Source organism: Triturus cristatus, chromosome 3_1 (assembly GCF_964204655.1).
Source record: "Triturus cristatus chromosome 3_1, aTriCri1.1, whole genome shotgun sequence".
NCBI lineage: Eukaryota > Metazoa > Chordata > Amphibia > Caudata > Salamandridae > Triturus > Triturus cristatus.
The window spans coordinates 1,042,838,409-1,042,845,127 of NC_140583.1; the positions used below are offsets into that span (position 1 = coordinate 1,042,838,409).

Here is a 6,719-nt window from a genome sequence, read left to right on the forward strand (position 1 = left end):
AGGTGGGACAGGACCTACAGAATGTATCTGAGGGTGTCTTCATCCTGTGCCTCAGCTTGATGTCTCAAGCCCTCTAGAGCTGGCCATTTTTTCTGTGCCTTGCAGAATTCCTGCCTGGTAGGCCCACCCTCAACTTGCCATCCAGCAAGCTCAGGCAGGTCTCCCAGGGCGGCAATGTCAGGGGCATTTCTACCGGCTGGTAGGCTCAGGGGCGGTCTCCTCAGGCACCCCATCAACCTGGACTGTGGGAACTTCAAGGGCTGGTTTCCCATGCCACTAGCCCTTCCTCTTCTTGGCTGCTTCCTGGGCCATTCTACCATGCTCCCTTGGCTCCCCTCTTGGGAAGCCATGGACCTTATGGTCATACAGACTCATTCAGGCAAGACTAGCATATCCAGGTGTGACCTGAGCACCACTTCCTTCCAGACAGTGAGCTCTAGGTTATTGGCCAACAGACAATCGACAGGCCTGGCAAGGCTCACAGCTACTTTTAGAGAACCTGAGACCCATCCTCCACTCAAAGGAACCAGAGTCACTGGATAGTGACTCTCACGATTGTCTGTGACTATGACCTGGTGGAATGTATTAGGGAGGACTTGCTCTGCAGACACCAGATGAGACCTCACAGTAGTGTGTCTCTCAGAGCCTCCACCCTTTGCCCATTGATCGTGACCCACTACCTATACTTAGAAGTATTGGAAGGTATATGGGCTTTTGACACATCTCTCTATTTCCTAGGGGCACTAAGGGAACCTTTGTTCTCTCCACCAAGCTAATGGGGACCAACTCCTCTTCAAGATCTACACTCATCTACCCAAGAGTTTCCCCACGATGGGAGAATTTACCCTATTAGGACATGTGGTGTCTCTCTCGAAGTGCCCATACTTGTAGCATTCAGTACAGTGGGGACAAACCTCCCTGCCTGCCTGTCAAAGAGCCTCTTCTTCTTTGGTTCATATTGGGACTGGTTACTATGGTTCACTTGGAAATTTTATTGAGGGCCTTTAGAGAACTCTTTATTTTTATGTTTTTCTTCCCCCCTTTCTTCAGGTGGAACCCCTGACCACCCTTCTGGTGATCCCCCCAGAAACTTTTTTGCTGACCCTGGTGCTGAGCCAGTAGTCCCCCACTTTGAAAGCCCCCTGGGGTCAGTGAGCTTACTATCAGTCAGGTGTTGGCGCAGCTCTTGAGAACAATTGCTGAACATGTGCTCTCAGGCAAACAGATCGTGCAGCCTTTTGTAATCATTCACACCACTGCCCTTCACCCAACCATCCAGTCCCTTGCAAAAGTAATCTACAACATCAAACCTGGACAGTTGGGGCAGCTTCTGAGTGTCCCTAAGCTTTTGGTGGTACTTTTTTGGGATGAGGCCATACTTTTTGTCAACAGTGTCCTTCATGGGGAATACCTCATTCTGTCTCCCTTCTTTAGGGCCAGTAGGGTATCCCTCTCATCACTTGGTATGTGCCACCATAGACGAGCTCCCCAATCCTCGTCTGGGACCCTGGTCATTTCCAGAGCAACCTCATAACCTTCAACCACTTGTCGATGTGCTCTCCGAAAACAAAGTTAGACAGCAGATCCTTTGGGAAATGGACCTGCTTGTCTCCAAAGGTCACTGTGGTATGCTACTACTATCGTTGCTGGACTATGCTTGTCTAGCTCTGAGGTCCAGCTCTTCGAGGCTTCTTTCATGAGCCAGTTGCTCAAAGCAAGCTTCTACTCCATTTTTTAGGTCTCGCCTACGCAGCGTGCATGCGCTGTATAGGAGGACCTTTAGACGTCGTACAGCTCTTTTTCAAAGCACATACTTGTGCTTGTGGCTGCATACAGCTTGTGGGAGTGTGCAGCGGCACGCCCCAAGCATGAGTATGTGCTTTGAAAAAGAGCAGACTGCGCGCACGCAGACACGCACGCACCACTCCCGGGCCAGCAAACACATGATTGCTGTGGCAGCGCGCGCACCACTCGCGGGCTTGTTTCCTTTTCTGTTTCCCGTGTCTGCTTTTTCTTCTGTTCTTCAAGAATCTCTCTTTTTTCTCCGATTTCTCCCTTCCTCTTCTACTTATCTCTCTTATATGCCTACAGCTTTCTTCCGCTTTTGCTTGCCTCTTTCTTCCTTGTTTTACTGTTGCATTTGCCAAGGACACAATGTTCCTCTTATTATTACGGGTGAGAGCTGTTACCTGCTGTGCTGGCTTCCTTCTAGATCTGCTGATAATGGATTCCTTCATAGATGCGGGCTGAATCTGTTTACCCACTACATTGCACAAGAATGTCACATGCGTGTCCCACCAATTAACAGCAAGCAGCACAGTGTTCATGCACAGCAGAGCATTCACCAGGATAAAGAGATCCCTGGTGCCTCTTATTTAAGGCAAATAAACTTCTAATACAGACAGCATGCCATTTTAATGCAGAGCAATGCTGTACTCCTAATAACTCCTCTTAAAAAACAGAGCTTTCTTCTGCAGGGAGACCCTCTTTTTAAAAGACTCAAAGCATAAAGCAGCCCCTCTTTTTTTTAATTCAAAAAGCCTTCTGAGACAGGACCCTCCTCTTTTGACCACAGAGAGCTTCTGAATATAGATAGTAATTATTTAATACTGAAACCAGGTTACAAATCCGGCACCTCTTTTTAATATATATATTTTTTTTTACACAAGCAGTCCTCTTCTAGAGAATCACCTCTTTCTTAATTTAGAGAGCTTTCTGCACCTCTTTTCAATACGAAAAGAGCATCAATGTAGACAACGACTATTTAATACAGAAAAACACATGCATACACACCAGTTTAATGCAAAAAGCTCTTTAAACACCTAGCGCATCTTTTTAACAGTCATCAACTTTAAACAATTCCCTGCTTTAATTATGCGAGCTGTCTATTAGAAACATCTCTTTTCAACACAAATAACCTGTTGATGCAGGCTACGCCTATACTTAATACAAGATCTCTCAAATAAGGATAACATGTATTAAATACAGTGACAATATTGTACACCTAACACCTTTTTTTACAGGGAGAGTCCTCTAATACATCTAACACCTATTTTTAATACAGGGTCAGCCCCTGCATATCATTGGTTGGCTTTCTTGTCAATGTCATTTGCTTTGCTTCTTATACAATTCCCATATTTTATATTGAATGATTTGTATCCTTCCGACGTCTACATTCAGGGACTTACTTTTTTCTTTTGCATTTATTATTCCAAGGGAGTGCAGGAGCTTGTGTTTGGGACCTTATAAGTGTTTAGTTATGCAGCACAATATCCTTGGTACAACAACATCAACTGTTGCATGGCTAAACACTTATAGGGTTCTAAAGGCGAGACCTATTGGCTATACCAATGCTTGTTAACTTTCCCATCTGCAGCTGAAGGTCCCTCTCTGCCTTCCTGTCCGCCAGCTTCTCTGGGGACAGACCTTGTGAAGACACACTCTCTGCTCTGGCAGGGAGTTTCAGTTCAGGAGATAAGCCCTCCCCCGAGTGCGGCATCTGAGAGCTGGTATCCAGGCCCTGATCCATCTTCTGTTGCTATCAGCAACTGTCAAGTCTCCGCCCAGGCCCTCAGAGATTTCCGAAGCTCCAACATCCTGGTGCCTTTCTTGGTTGGAATTTCCCCTTCCTTACATAATTGTTTGAGCTCAACCACAGTGCAGCTCTCCAGACTGATCAGCTCAAATTCCATTTCTGAAGGTATGGTCACAGACAGTCAGGTAAAATGAGAGTGAATTTGGAAAAATCAAAAAGAGCTAATGAAGGAAAAATCTCAAAAAACTTTAATTGGTATCAAATCATTTATCTTGTATTTTAGTGTAACGCAAAATCACTATATGGTACTGCACAAACACAAGTCTAAATCCTCACAGCTGAACACCAGTGCTGGAAATGGGGTTCCTGGATGATGGATGGTGAACCCCTACTAAAACAGCAGTCACAATTTCTGTCATGGTGAAGTCACAAGCAAACCCCAAATTAACCTGTGATCAAATGTCTGGTTGCTTGGCACAGAACAGTTAGGCTTAACTTAGAGGCTATGTGTAAAATATTGATGCAGCACTGCAAACAGTAATAAAGTAAAAACACAGCACAGGAAAAATCTCACACCAATTTAGAATAATAGGGTAAAATATCATAAATTATTGGATATCAAAATGACAAAAATTAAATCAGTAGCACGGCAGATGAACAGGGGGATATTTACACAGAAATGGCGGAGTGAGTCGTTAGCTGTCATGGCTTAACGCCTCACTTCGCCACTACGGAAACGCAAGGCTGCCCCATATTTACAAGAATATGGTGCAACCTTGTGTTTGCCCCTGCGCTGGCGCTACACTTGGCAGTGTGGCGCCAATGCAGACAGCCTTGTACCATAGTGCAAGTGTGTCTGGGTGCAGTAGAAGATTGTTTATGTACAGGAAGGTCCCCCTTACTGCACATAAACAATCTTGAAATGCCATTTTGTCACTTCTATGTGTGCTGCTTAATGCAGCACACATGGAAATTACAAAATGTCACTTTTTTAAAAGATTTTTTATGTGCAGGAAGGGTCACCTTCCTGAACATAAACAGTCCAAGGCATTTTGCTTTTCCCATGTGTGCTGCACAAAGCAGCACACATGGAAAAAGCAAAAATGAGGAGAAATAAAGCATTTCTTCTCGTTTTGCCAAGTTAAGACCAGGTTTTCCCTGGTCTTAATTTTGGCGCTGCCTCCTATTTATGCTGCCCTTGTAAATAGGAGGCAGCATTAAAATCAATTAGTTTTGCAGTGGAACGCCCATTGCAACACCCAATGCCCACCCGTTTCACGCTAAGGATAGAGTGAAAGGGGGTCTTATTTAGAAGGCAGTGTTAAGCCACGTTAAGTGGCTTAACGCTGCCTTGTAAATATGGCGAAGTCCCCATCGCCACGGAAACATCACTAAAAGTGACATTTCCGTGGCGATAGGGGCTTGAACATATGCCCCACAATTTCAAAGATTTGAGTGAAAATAGTGCCTAATGGCTCTAAGCACGAACTGTGGTATCTGGTTGTGCCGAACTTGTACAAAGTCACATGTTCAGGCCAACCGCGATGGATCATAGGCTAAATACAGGGACCAGGTTAGGCCTGCTACACAAGAGTACCATATATCCTGGTTACAGAGCATTGTGAGATCTTCCACCATGCAGCAGAGACAATGCGAGGTCTGGGTGTGGAGATGCATTGCAGAGACCATTCGTGGGAAGCTGGAAGGCTGTGATGTCAGGTCCTGCCTCATCATCGATGAAGCCGTTGACAAGGGGCTTGGGGCTTGCGATGGCGAGTCCTGTATGGAAGATGCATTGCTCAACAGCTGCTTCCAAAGAAGTTGCGGGGTATGCGATGGGAAGACCTGCTGTGATGATGTGTCATGCAGCAGTGGTTCTGAGGAGTCTTGTGCTGCGATGCGGAATCCTGCTTTGGCGTGTTAGCAGTGTTCTAATGCCTCCCTGCTAGGTCCATACTCTACAATATGGCATACTTACATACAGTCATATGTGGAGCTCACAAGAATCCTTATACATTATGGCCATATACAGTCCTATAAATAGAGTTCTCTTGGCTACAGAAATTGGGGGGCCTTATTTTTGAGGCCATGCAACAGTTTTGCACTTCCGTCGCATCCCTTTTTGTGACACATTGGCGTCGTAAAACATTCCCCCTGTTGCACCCTATTTACAAAGTGACGCATCAAAACAGATGTGTCACTTTGCAAACACCTGCGCTACATTATACCTGCATCAATTTGTTTTGTTTTATTTCATTTCAAGACTGTTTACTTCTTTTTAAAGTATTATTCGATGACATCTTTGGCCTGAGATTCTTTGCCGTAGTCCTTGACAACCACACAGCTGCAGCCAACTACTTTTCGGGGTTTGCCTTCTCGGTCAATTTTGCAAAGGCCAACCCACTCACCCAGCTTTTTGTTGTCATCAACTTTTATCAAATTGATCTGGTGTTCAGCACACAGTGCTTCAACCAACTTGACATACATGGGCTCGTCGCAGTTGGAAGCAAGTACACAAAGGTGAGCCTGACGTTTGTCCAATGCCTTGGCAGCTTCACGAATGCCACGGGCTAATCCATCATGGATGAGTGCGGTCTTCAGCACCTCCTGCAGAGCAGTGTTGACATCCATTACACCTCCAGCAGCAATGCCTTCCTCGGCCATCGTTGGACAGGTGTCGGACGGGTTTCACCGGTCGAATCTCATAGGCGTTAGGGAAAGAGGTATAATGTATGCAGGGGGTTTACCACGCAAGTAAGCCACGTAGAAGTGATGCAGTGAAATCTATGGACGCAAATGCGTCATAACCTTACGCCTGCCTCAAGGCAGGCGAAAGGGTGACGCAGTGCTATATCCGTAGCCCTCCCGCCTGCATTGCTGGAGTTGAGTCACGCTTCCGACACGACTCCAGCAATGCGTCATTTTTGCACCGACAGATACGTCAGTGAAACTGACGTCTCTATCATTTCTTGCGACATGATGCGTCAGTAAATATGACGTATCCATCATGTCACAAGGAGGGCGCAATGAAAAGTGACGCATCGCTGTTTTCACGCAGTGATGCGTCACTTTTCATAAAATGAGGCCCTCGAAGTTTGGGGCTGGTGGGGAAGGTCGTGGGTGGGAAGGTTAAGCCACACCTCCGCGTTGCGGGGCTGCTGCGCATATCTCCTAAGTGGTCTCT

At 46.0% G+C, this 6,719-nt stretch overlaps 1 pseudogene; it reads right to left on the reverse strand.

Annotated features, from left to right (window-relative positions):
- Positions 1-5,777: 5,777 nt before the first annotated feature.
- On the reverse strand, positions 5,778-6,254 carry LOC146861471 (small ribosomal subunit protein eS12 pseudogene; annotated as a pseudogene).
- Between the last annotated feature and the right edge of the window lie 465 nt (positions 6,255-6,719).